The sequence below is a fragment of the Nyctereutes procyonoides genome, unplaced genomic scaffold, assembly GCF_905146905.1.
Source record: "Nyctereutes procyonoides isolate TBG_1078 unplaced genomic scaffold, NYPRO_anot_genome, whole genome shotgun sequence".
NCBI classification, from domain to species: Eukaryota; Metazoa; Chordata; class Mammalia; order Carnivora; family Canidae; genus Nyctereutes; species Nyctereutes procyonoides.
This window is the reverse complement of record NW_026575151.1, coordinates 8,447,094-8,459,741: the sequence shown is the minus strand read 5'-3', so window position 1 is coordinate 8,459,741 and position 12,648 is coordinate 8,447,094. Positions and strand designations below refer to the sequence as shown.

At 40.3% G+C, this 12,648-nt stretch overlaps 1 protein-coding gene across 4 annotated transcripts in view; it reads left to right on the top strand.

Moving 5' to 3' along the window:
• CFAP299 (cilia and flagella associated protein 299) overlaps window positions 1-12,648 on the top strand; it is a 597,267-nt gene that overhangs the window by 233,823 nt on the left and 350,796 nt on the right. The gene's annotated exons all lie outside the window — the stretch shown is intronic.

Genomic DNA, 12,648 nt, shown 5'->3' with positions numbered 1-12,648 from the left:
TTAAAAATTTGACTTATTTTTTATATTTTTCATAGTTATATTTGTTTTTTTTTAAAAAAGTTATTTAAATCTTAAATAATATATAAATTATTTATAATGTATTATAATGTATTATTGGTTCCAGAGGTAGAAGTCAGTGATTCATCAGTCTTATATAAAACCCAGTGCTCAGGATCCCTGGGTGGCGCAGCGGTTTGGCGCCTGCCTTTGGCCCAGGGCGCGATCCTGGAGACCCGGGATCGAGTCCCACATCAGGCTCCCGGTGCATGGAGCCTGCTTCTCCCTCTGCCTGTGTCTCTGCCTCTCTCTCTCTCTCTCTCTCTCTGTGACTATCATAAATAAATAAAAAAAAAATTAAAAAAAATTTAAAACCCAGTGCTCATTACATCACATGCCCTCCTTGATGTTCATCACCTGGCTACCCGGTACTTCCACCCTCCAGTGACACTCAATTTGTTTCCTAAGATTAAGAGTCTCTTATTTGTCTCCCTCTCTGATTTCATCTTGTTTTATTTATTCCTCTCTTCTGTTGATCCTCTGTTTTATTTCTTAAATTCCACATATGAGTGAGATCATATGGTAATTGTGTTTCTCTGATTGACTAATTTCACTTAGCATAATATCCTCTAGTTCCAGCCACATCATTGCAAATGGCAAGATTTAATTTTTTATGATGGCTGAGTAGTAGTCCATACCACACACACATACCACATCTTTATCCATTCATTTGTTGATGGACATCCGGGCTCTTTCCATAATTTGGCTATTATAGACATCACTGCTATAAACATTGGGGTGCAGGTACCTCTTTGGATCACTACACATTTATCTTTGGGATAAATACTCAGTAGTGCAATTGCTGGGTTGTAGGAAGCTCTGTTTTCAACTTTTTGAAGAAACTCCATACAGTTTTCCAGAGCGGCTGCACCAGCTTGCATTTTCACCAACAGTGTAAGAGGGTTCCCCTTTCTCCAAATCCTCACCAACATCTCTTATTTCCTGGCTTGTTAATTTTAGCCATTCTAACTGATGTGAGGTGGTATCTCATTGTGGTTTTCATTTGTATTTCCCTGATGCCAAGTGATGTTGAGCATTTTATGTGTCTGTTTGCCATTTATATGTCTTCTTTGGGAAATGTCTGTTCATGTCTTCCCCCCATTTCTTGATTGGATTATTTGTCCTTTGGGTGTTGAGTTTAATAAGTTCTTTATAGATCTTGGAGACTAGCCCTTTATCTGATATGTCATTTGCAAATATTTTCTCCCATTCTTTAGGTTGCCTTTTGATTTTGTCCACTGTTTCCTTTGCTGTGCAGAAGCTCTTTATCTTGATGAAGTCCCAGTGGTTCATTTTTTGCCTTTGTTTCCCTTGCATTTGGAGAGGTGTCTAGCAAGAAGTTGCTGTCCAAGGTCAAAGAGGTTGCTGCTGCCTGTGTTCTCCTTTAGGATTTTGATGGATTCCTGTCTCACATTTAGGTCTTTCATCCTTTTTGAGTCTATTTTTTTGTGTCTGAGGAAATGGTCCAGTTTCATTTTTCTGCATGTGGCTGTCCAATTTTCTCAACACTATTTTTTGAAGAGACTGTCTTTTTTCCATTGGATATTCTTTCTTGCTTTGTCAAATATTAGTTGAACATAGACCTGAGGGTCCATTATTGTGTTCTCTATTCTGTTCCATTGATCTATGTGTGTTTTTGTCCCAGTACCATGCTAGATTACAGCTTTGTAACAGAGCTTGAAGTCCAGAATTGTGATGTCACCAGCTTTGGTTTTCTTTCTTTTTCAACAATCCTTTGGCTACTTGGGGTCTTTTCTGCTTCCATACAAATTTTAGGATTATTTGTTCCAACTCTGTGAAATAAGTTGATGGTATTTTGATAGATATTGCACTGAATGTAGAGATTGCTCTAGGTAGCATAGACTTTTTAACAGTATTTGTTCTTCCAATCCATGAGTATGGAATGTTTTTCCCTTTCTTTGTGTTTTCCTCAATTTCTTTCATGAGTGCTCTATAGTTTTCTGAGTACTAATCTTTTGCCTCTTTGGTTAGGTTTAGTCCCAGGTATCTTATAGTTTTGGGTCGAATTATAAATGGTATTGACTCCTTAATTTAACTTTCTTCTGTCTCATTATTAGTATATAGAAATGCAACTGATTTCTGTTCATTGATTTTATATGCTGCCACTTTGATGAATTCATGTATGAGTTCTAGTAATTTTGGGGTGGAGTCTTTGGGTTTTCCATATAGAGTGTCATGTCATCTGTAGAGGTGTGAATTTGACTTCTTTGCTGATTCAGATGCCTTTTATTTCTTTTTGTTGTCTGATTGCTGAGGCTAGGACTTCTAGTATTATGTTGAACAGCAGTGGTGGTAGTAGACATCACTCCCATGTTCCTGACCGTAAGGAAAAGCTCTCAGTTTTTTTCCCATTGAGAATGATATCTGCTGTGGGCCCTTTGTATATGGCTTTAATGATATTAAGGTATTTTTCTCTATCCCTAAAATGTGAAGAGTTTTAATCAAAGAAAGGATGCTATACTTTGTCAAATGCTTTTTCTGCATCTATTGAGAGGATCATGTGGTTCTTGTCCTGAGAAGTGACCTAATCTTGTTTACACTTTAGAAAGCTTGATCTCACTGCTGCTCTGCAGGGTGGAAGATGTGGAGAGGATGCCTAGAGAGAGGCAAGGAGGTAAGATAGGGAGCTTTTGTGTGTGTTTTTTTTAAGGTTTTATTTATTTATTCATGAGAGACAGAGAGAGAGAGGGGTAGAGACACAGGCAGAGGGAGAAGCAGGCTCCCCATGGGGAGCCTGATGTGGGACTTGATCCCCAGACTCCAGGATCATGCCCCGAGCTGAAGGCAGATGCCCGCCATTGAGCCACCGAGGCATCCCTGATAGGGAGCTTTTGTAATCAACCAGCAAGAGATGAAATTCTTACAACAAGGTGGTACTAATAGAGATGGAGGGAAGTTACCAAATCATGTCTGTATTTTGGAGGCAGAATTTGATGTATTTGATGTGGAATATTAAATAAATGAAAGTAGGATGACTATTAGGTGTTTGTCTTGAACACATTGTAGATGATGATACTACTCACTATGACAGGATAATTCTTGAGGAATGCTGATTTCAGGAATCAGTAATGAAATTGCGCCATGTTGGCAATTTAATTTTGTGATGCCTCTTTATACTCAAGTGGAGAAGTTGGTTGGTCTTTTACATATATTGCTTTGGAACTTAGGGGAGAAGTCTTGGCTAGAATATAAATCTGAAAGATACTAACATCTAAACGGTATGTAAAGTCATGGACTTGCAAATGTTGACTAGACAGCAAGTGTAGGTAAAAAGCCTGAGGTCTTATAATGGGTCTTTACGGTACTCCAACATTTAGAGATCTGGAATGTGTGAAAAAGCCAGCAAAAATGATACTGACAAGTAGCAAGTAGAAGAAAAGTCAGGTGGGAGCGATGCTACAAACATGGGAGAAGAAACAATTTCAAAGGAAAGAATGCTCACCATTGTCAAATGCTGCTAAGAGGTTAAATAAGATGATGCATTAGTTTCCCCTGTCTTCCATAACAAATTACTACAAACTGGGGCCTTACGACAACTGAAACTTATTTTCTCACGGTTCTGGAGGCCAGAAGTTTGAAATCACGATGTTGGCAGAACCATGTTCTCTCTAAAGGATCTAGGGGAGAATCTTTTCTATGCCTTTTTTCTTAGTTTGTCGTGTTTCTGGAAATCACTGATGTTCTTTGGTTTGTAGACATATCGCTGTAATCAATGCCTCCAACATCACATGGATTCTCCCTCTGCACTTGTGTTTGTCTTCTGTTCTTTTTTTTTTATTTATTTACTTATGATAGTCACAGAGAGAGAGAGAGAGAGAGAGAGGCAGAGACACAGGCAGAGGGAGAAGCAGGCTCCATGCACCGGGAGCCCGACGTGGGATTCGATCCCGGGTCTCCAGGATCGCGCCCTGGGCCAAAGGCAGGCGCCAAACCGCTGCGCCACCCAGGGATCCCTGTCTTCTGTTCTTATAACAACACCAATCATATTGGATCCTCCTCCTCAATTGAGTATGGCCTAACCTAGTTTTATTACATCTACAAAGATCTTATTTCCAAATAAGTTCATACTTATAGGTACCGAGGGTTAAACGCTCAACATCTCTTCTGTGGGGGTGCATAACTCAACCCACACCAAATGATAAAAAGTTTGACATTGTTTTTTGCTATGTAAATGCTATTGTTACACTGATGAGGGCTGTTTCAATGAGGGGTATAGGTAAATGTGTCATTAGAATAGGTAGAAAAAAGAAATAAAGTATGTGAGTGAAAATAAGGAGAAACAACTGTTTTTTGAGGATTTTTGCAGTGAAGTATAGTGTAGACATTGAGTGACAGCTGGAGTAGGGCCTGCAATCTAGGAAGTTCATTTTGTTGTATTTTAATTTAAGATGAATAATACGAACCCATGTTTTCTGTTAATGGGAATGATCCAGTACAGTGTAGAGTATTGATGGTTTAGGAGAGAAAGGAAATAATTGCTGGAAAGAAGTCCTTAAAAGGAATATAGATGGGAGGCAATACACTAGGAAAGGGTTTGTCTTTGAGAGGGGCAGAAGCCATCCTTAAAATTATAGCAAGAGGGGAGAAAGAGTCTGTAGGCACATCTGCTAAGTAGGTTGGTGAACTTGGGTTTGGGGTGATGAGGGAGCTCTACTATGAGTGTGTCTATTTTCTCTTCATTGTTGGTCTGAATGATCTTTAATTACATCATTATAGATTTGTTTTTTCCCTAAGAAAGGTCCTAAATTTAACTTTTATTGAGTATGCTAAATAGTTGACCTTAAATGTTGGGATTTGGAAACTAGAATCTTATCAGACTCATTCATGGCTTTGCTGACTCTGAAACTAGCATGGTCGTTTCTTTGGGTCTTTGAATTCCTGATATTATAATCAGCAGAATACATATCATTTTATTAGGGATGGCATTTAAGGCTTAAATTTTTGTTTCCTAGTCTGGTCTTAATGCAGACTCCAAATGGTTTTATAGAAAAGTATTTATAAGAGAATAAACATATTTTAGACAGATCTAATTATAAGGATCACAAGCTTACTTAAAAGCCATTTAGTAAATGGATATGCTTTTGAAAAAGTAGTCCTATAAAGTATATAATAGTCATGAGATTTGAATGTATATTAATTTGTTGTCAGCAGAAATTATATGTGAATTCTATGAGGTCTGAACTCTCCAAAGAAAATAACTGTTTCCTAAGTATTAGCATTTCTCTACATAGTGAGTGCAAAATAAATGAAGAACTTCAACCCAGAGGTTCATTTGCTGTTCTTTTTGTTTCATTTTAATGAAAGTATGTGCTAGAAAAATTATGATATAGTTTTAGAACTGATGTAGTTGATCTACATGACCTAATAAGGCTTGAAGGACTAATTCCATAGCAATTTTCTTAGGTAATTTTCTTTAAATGTAATTAAGAAATTAGAAGAAGATTGTATTTACTTTCCCACATGCACAACTTTTTATTTTATTTTTAGGTTGGGTGATCCCAGGTTTCAAATGCTGTTTAGTGAAATTGGATCTTGATCTGGGTGTCCTCTTTCTCCTTCTGGTCAACTAATTGCAAATTAATTTACTATTTTTCTCCAATTAGGCCTTGAGTTTACTCTGCCAAAGGGCATAGAGCTTGGAAAACAGAACTCCTGTCTGTCCCCACTTCCCAGGGGACCTGCCTTCTCCAATACTTCAATGCTCAAGTTGTAAGATTACTTGCTTATTATATATACTCATACCATTTCTGCAAACCTACTGATTAGGCATGTGGTCTTAGGGCTGTGCCCAGGGATGGAACAGCATTTTATGACAGTTAAAAGTTTATAGATATTGTTTAAGTAAATAATTTTTTTAAAAAAAGCTTGTATTAAGCAGGGGGTAACTTGATTTAATGCAAGAATCAATATTATTTGATGAATGACTCCAAATTTCATGCATAATACATATTACATATAAATGTATGCATGTGTATACACACATATATAATAAGCATTTTATTCAAAAATATGCACATTCCTTTCTTTACATTTTTCCCAAAATACTCTTTATTTTTCTGAACTAGAATTTATTTTTTAAAAATAAATTTATTTTTTATTGGTGTTCAATTTACCAAATACAGAATAACACCCAGTGCTCATCCCATCAAGTGCCCCCCTCAGTGCCCATCACCCATTCACCCCCACCCCCCGCCCTCCTCCCCTTCCACCACCCCTAGTTCGTTTCCCAGAGTTAGGAGTCTTTATGTTCTGTCTCCCTTTATGATATTTTCCACACATTTCTTCACCCTTCTCTTATATTCCCTTTCACTATCATTCATATTCCCCAAATGAATGAGAACATATAATGTTTGTCCTTCTCCGATTGACTTACTTTACTCAGCAAAATACCCTCCAGTTCCATCCATGCGGAAGCAAATGGTGGGTATTTGTCGTTTCTAATGGCTGAGTAATATTCCATTGTATACATAGACCACATCTTCTTTATCCATTCATCTTTCGATGGACACTGAGGCTCCTTCCACAGTTTGGCTATTGTGGACATTGCTGCTAGAAACATTGGGGTGCAGGTGTCTCGGTGTTTCATTGCATCTGAATCTTTGGGGTAAATCCCCAACAGTGCAATTGCTGGGTCGTAGGGCAGGTCTATTTGTAACTCTTTGAGGAACCTCCACACAGTTTTCCAGAGTGGCTGCACCAGTTCACATTCCCACCCACAGTGTAAGAGGGTTCCCTTTTCTCCGCATCCTCTCCAACATTTGTTGTTTCCTGCCTTGTTAATTTTCCCCTTTCTCACTGGTGTGAGGTGGTATCTCATTGTAGTTTTGAATTGTATTTCCCGATGGCAAGTGACGCAGAGCATTTTCTCATGTGCATGTTGGCCATGTCTATGTCTTCCTCTGTGAGATTTCTGTTCATGTCTTTTGCCCATTTCATGATTGGATTGTTTGTTTCTTTGGTGTTGAGTTTAATAAGTTCTTTATAGATCCTGGATACTAGCCCTTTATATGATACGTCATTTGCAAATATCTTCTCCCAACCTGTAGGTTGTCTTTTAGTTGACTGTATCCTTTGCTGTGCAAAAGCTTCTTATCTTGATGAAGTCCCAATAGTTCATTTTTGCTTTTGTTTCTTTTGCCTTTGTGGATGTATCTTGCAAGAAGTTACTGTGGCTGAGGTCAAAAAGGGTGTTGCCTGTGTTCTCCCCTAGGATTTTGATGGAATCTTGTCACATTTAGAATTTCATCCATTTTGCGTTTATCTTTGTGTATGGTGCAAGAGAGTGGTCTAGTTTCATTCTTCTGCATGTGGATGTCCAATTTTCCCAGCACCATTTATTGAAGAGACTGTCTTTCTTCCAGTGGATAGTCTTTCCTGCTTTATCGAATATTAGTTGACCATAAAGTTCAGGGTCCACTTCTGGGTTCTCTATTCTGTTCCATTGATCTATGTGTCTGTTTTTGTGCCAGTACCACACAGTCTTGATGACCACAGCTTTGTAGTACAACCTGAAATCTGGCATTGTGATGCCCCCAGATATGGTTTTCTTTTTTAAAATTCCCCTGGCTATTCGGGGTCTTTTCTGATTCCACACAAATATTAAAATAATTTGTTCTAACTCTCTGAAGAAAGTCCATGGTATTTTGATAGGGATTGCATTAAACGTGTAAATTGCCCTGGGTAACATTGACATTTTCACAATATTAATTCTGCCAATCCAGGAGCATGGAATATTTTCCATCTCTTTGTGTCTTCCTCAATTTCTTTCAGAAGCGTTCTATAGTTTTTAGGGTATAGATCCTTTACTTCTTTGGTTAGGTTTATTCCTAGGTATCTTATGCTTTTGGGTGCAATTGTCAATGGGATTGACTCCTTGATTTCTCTTTCTTCAGTCTCATTGTTAGTGTATAGAAATGCCACTGACTTCTGGGCATTGATTTTGTATCCTGCCACGCTGCCAAATTGCTGTATGAGTTCTAGCAATCTTGGGGTGGAGGCTTTTGGGTTTTCTATGTAGAGTATCATGTCATCAGCGAAGAGGGAGAGTTTGACTTCTTCTTTGTCAATTTGAATGCCTTTCATGTCTTTTTGTTGTCTGATTGCTGAGGCTAGGACTTCCAGTACTATGTTGAATAGCAGTGGTTAGAGTGGACATCCCTGTCTTGTTCCTGATCTTAGGGGAAAGGCTCCCAGTGTTTCCCCATTGAGAATGATATTTGCTGTGGTCTTTTCGTAGATGGCTTTTAATATGTTGAGGAATATTCCCTCTATCCCTACACTCTGAAGAGTTTTGATCAGGAATGCATGCTGTATTTTGTCAAATACTTTCTCTGCATCTAATGAGAGGATCATATGGTTCTTGGTTTTTCTCTTGCTGATATGATGAATCACATTGATTGTTTTACGAGTGTTGAACTAGCCTGTGTTCCGGGGATAAATCCTACTTGGTCATGGTGAATAATTTTCTTTATGTACTGTTGGATCCTATTGGCTAGTATCTTGTTGAGAATTTTTGCATCCATGTTCAGGGATATTGGTCTCAAATTCTCCTTTTTGGTGGGGTCTTTGTCTGGTTTTGGAATTAAGGTGATGCTGGCCTCATAGAACGAATTTGGAAGTACTCCATGTCTTTCTATCTTTCCAAACAGCTTTAGTAGAATAGGTATGGTTTCTTCTTTAAAGGTTTGATAGAATTCCCCTGGGAAGCCATCTGGCCCTGGACTTTTGTGTCTTAGGAGGTTTTTGATGACTGCTTCAATTTCCTCCCTGGTTATCGGTCTGTTCAGGTTTTCTATTTCTTCCTGTTCCAGTTTTGGTAGTTTGTGGCTTTCCAGAAATGTGTTCATTTCTTCTAGATTGCCTAATTTATTGGCGTATAGCTGTTCATAATATGTTTTTTAAATTGTTTGCATTTCCTTGGTGTTGGTAGTGATCTCTCCTTTCTCATTCATGATTTTATTAATTTGAGTCTTCTCTCTCTTCTTTTTAATAAGGCTGGCTAATGGTTTATCTATCTTATTAATTCTTTCAAAGAACCAACTCCTGGTTTTGTTGATCTGTTACACAGTTCTTCTGGTCTCGATTTTGTTGAGTTCTGCTCGAATCTTTATTAACTCTCTTCTTTTGCTCGGTGTAGGATCTATTTGCTGTTTTTTATCTAACCCCTTTAGGTGTAAGGTTAGCTTTTGTATTTGAGTTCTTTCCAGTTTTTGAATGGATGCTTGTATTGCGATGTATTTCCCCCTCAGGACTGCTTTTGCTGCATCCCAAAGATTTTGAACAGTTGTATCTTCATTCTCATTAGTTTCCATGAATCTTTTTAATTCTTCCTTAATTTCCTGGTTGACCCTTTCATCTTTTAGCAGGATGGTCCTTAACCTCCACGTGTTTGAGGTCCTTCCAAACTTCTTGTTGTGATTTAGTTCTAATTTCAAGGCATTATGGTCTGAGACTATGCAGGGGATGATCCCAATCTTTTGGTATCGGTTCAGACCCGATTTGTGACCCAGTATGTGGTCTATTCTGGAGAAAGTTCCATGTGCACTTGAGAAGAATGTGTATTTAGTTGAGTTTGGATGTAAAGTTCTGTAGATATCTGTGAAATCCATCTGGTCCAGTGTATCATTTAAAGCTCTCGTTTCTTTGGAGATGTTGTGCTTAGAAGACCTATCGAGTATAGAAAGAGCTAGATTGAAGTCACCAAGTATAAGTGTATTATTATCTAAGTATGTCTTAACTTTGGTTATTAATTGATTGATATATTTGGCAGCTCCCACATTAGGGGCATATATATTGAGGATTGTTAAGTCCTCTTGTTGGATAGATCCTTTAAGTATGATATAGTGTCCCTCTTCATCTCTCACTACAGTCTTCGGGGTAAATTTTAGTTTATCTGATATAAGGATGGCTACCCCTGCTTTCTTTTGTGAACCATTTGAATGGTAAATGGTTCTCCAACCTTTTATTTTCAGGCTTGTGGTGTCCTTCTGTCTAAAATGAGTCTCTTGTAGACAGCAAATAGATGGGTCCTGCTTTTTTATCCAGTCTGAAACCCTGCGCCTTTTGATGGGGTCATTTAGCCCGTTCACGTTCAGAGTTACTATTGACAGATAGGAGTTTAGTGTCATCATGATATCTATTTAGTCCTTGTTTTTGTGGATTGTTCCACTGAACTTCTTCTTAAAGGGGAATTTTAAGAGTCCCCCTTAAATTTCTTGCAGAGCTGGTTTGGAGGTCACATATTCTTTCAGTTCCTGCCTGTCTTGGAAGCTCTTTATCTCTCTTCCATTCTGAATGAGAGCCTTGCTGGATAAAGTATTCTTGGTTGCATGTTCTTCTCATTTAGGACCCTGAATATATCCTGCCAGCCCTTTCTGGCCTGCCACGTCTCTGTGGAGAGGTGTGCTGTTACCCTAATGCTCCTCCCCATAAAGGTCAGGGATTTCTTGTCTCTTGCTACTTTAAGGATCTTCTCTTGATCTTTGGAATTTGCAGGCTTCACTATTAAATGTCGAGGTGTTGAACGGTTTTTATTGATTTTAGGGGGGGATCTCTCTATTTCCTGGATCTGAATGCTTGTTTTCCTTCCCAGATTGGGAAAGTTTTCAGCTAGGATTTGTTCAAATACATATTCTGGCCCTCTGTCCCTTTTGGCACCCTCGGGAACCCCAATTAAACTAGGTTTTTCTTCCTCAGGCTGTCGTTTATTTCCCTTAATCTATCTTCATGGTCTTTTAATTGTCTGTCTCTTTTTTCCTCAGTTTCCCTCTTTGCCATCAACTTGTCTTCTATGTCACTCACTCGTTCTTCCACCTCGTTAACCCTCGTCGTTAGGACTTCTAGTTTGGATTGCATCTCATTCAATTGATTTTTAATTTCTGCCTGATTGGATCTAAATTCTGCAGTCATGAAGTCTCTTGAGTACTTTATGCTTTTTTCTAGAGCCACCAGTAGCTGTATAATAGTGCTTCTGAATTGGCTTTCTGACATTGAATTGTAATCCAGATTTTGTAACTCTGTGGGAGAGAGGACTGTTTCTGATTCTTTACTTTGAGGTGAGGTTTTCCTTCTAGTCATTTTGCTCAGTGGAGAGTGGCCAAAAACAAGTTGTATTGGGAAAAGGGGAAAAAGAGAGGACAGAAAGTAGGAAGGAAAAGAGAAAAGGAAAAAAGGAAGAGAAAAAGAAAAAAGAGAAGAAAAAGAGAAAGAAAAAAATGGGTGGCGGAAGCAAACAAATCAAAAAGCAAAAAAAAAAAAAAAAAAAAAAAAACCAACCACGGGGGAGTATCTTCTGATTCTCTATACTTTTAAGTCCCTTGACTCCCCCTGGAACTGGTCCGTCTAGCTGGTCTTCTGGGGGAGGGGCCTGTTGTGCTGATTTTCAGGTGTTAGCACTTGGTGGAGCTGCTCTGCCCCTGCCTGGTGCAGGGCTCAGTGTGGGTTGTTTACCCCGTGAGGCCCCAGGAGGAACAGCCGCAGTGGCGGGGCCAGCTCTGCAGCCCTGGAGTCAGCCCCCGCAGTAACCACGGAGCTCTCCATCCGCAGGGCCTGGAGCCTCCGGGGCGGGGCCGCTGATCTGCTCAGCTGGGGCAGGAGCGTCCTTGCTGTCCTGGGCCCTCCCGGCCTCTGCCTGTCCCGGGGGAGGCCGGATCCTGGGCTGTGTCCTGGCGCCCTGTGCTCTGGGGCCTGCGCTGGTGGATTCGCGCTCCCGCCCCGCAGCCCCCTCCGCGGAGCCGCCGCCCGAGCCCCTCCGAGCTGCTCCGGGTCCCGCCGTGCGCGCTGCAGCCCTTAGGGAGCTCGGCGCACTCTCCCGGGGCGCAGGTGTCAGTTAGTGTCCCCGGGAGCCCGAGGGCATCCCCGCCCTCCTGGGTCCTGCTCTAACTCCCTGCGAGTCCCTTTCCGCCTGGGAAGGTTGGTGCAGCTCCTGCCCCTCCGGGACGGGGCTCTCCTGTCCTGGGGACACTCGCCCCGGCCTCAGCCCGGCTCCTCGCGGGGCCCCTCCCCCTCGGAGGCCTTTTGTTTATTTCTTTTTCCCCGTCTTCCTACCTGATAGAAGCGCGAACTCTCCTCACTGTAGCGTTCCAGCTGGTCTCTCTTTAAATCTCAGGCCGAATTCGTAGATTTTCAGATGATTTGAAGGTCATCTAGGTAATTTGGTGGGGACAGGTGACTTGGGGACCCTACTCTTCCGCCATCTTGCCCCTCCTCCTCCTCCCAAAATACTCTTGTTTTAAATTACTATGATGTTCTCTGCACTTAGTTTATTATTTTTTTTAAATATATTTTTTTAATTTTTATTTATTTATTATAGTCACACACACAGAGAGAGAGAGAGAGAGAGAGAGGCAGAGACACAGGCAGAGGGAGAAGCAGGCTCCATGCACCGGGAGCCCGACGTGGGATTCGATCCCGGGTCTCCAGGATTGCGCCCTGGGCCAAAGGCAGGCGCCAAACCGCTGCACCACCCAGGGATCCCTGCACTTAGTTTAGACCAAACATTGAGACTTATGCACAATTCATGTTCAGAAATGTTAAAAGGATTTTTATTATGTAAAGCTTCATATGACAGAT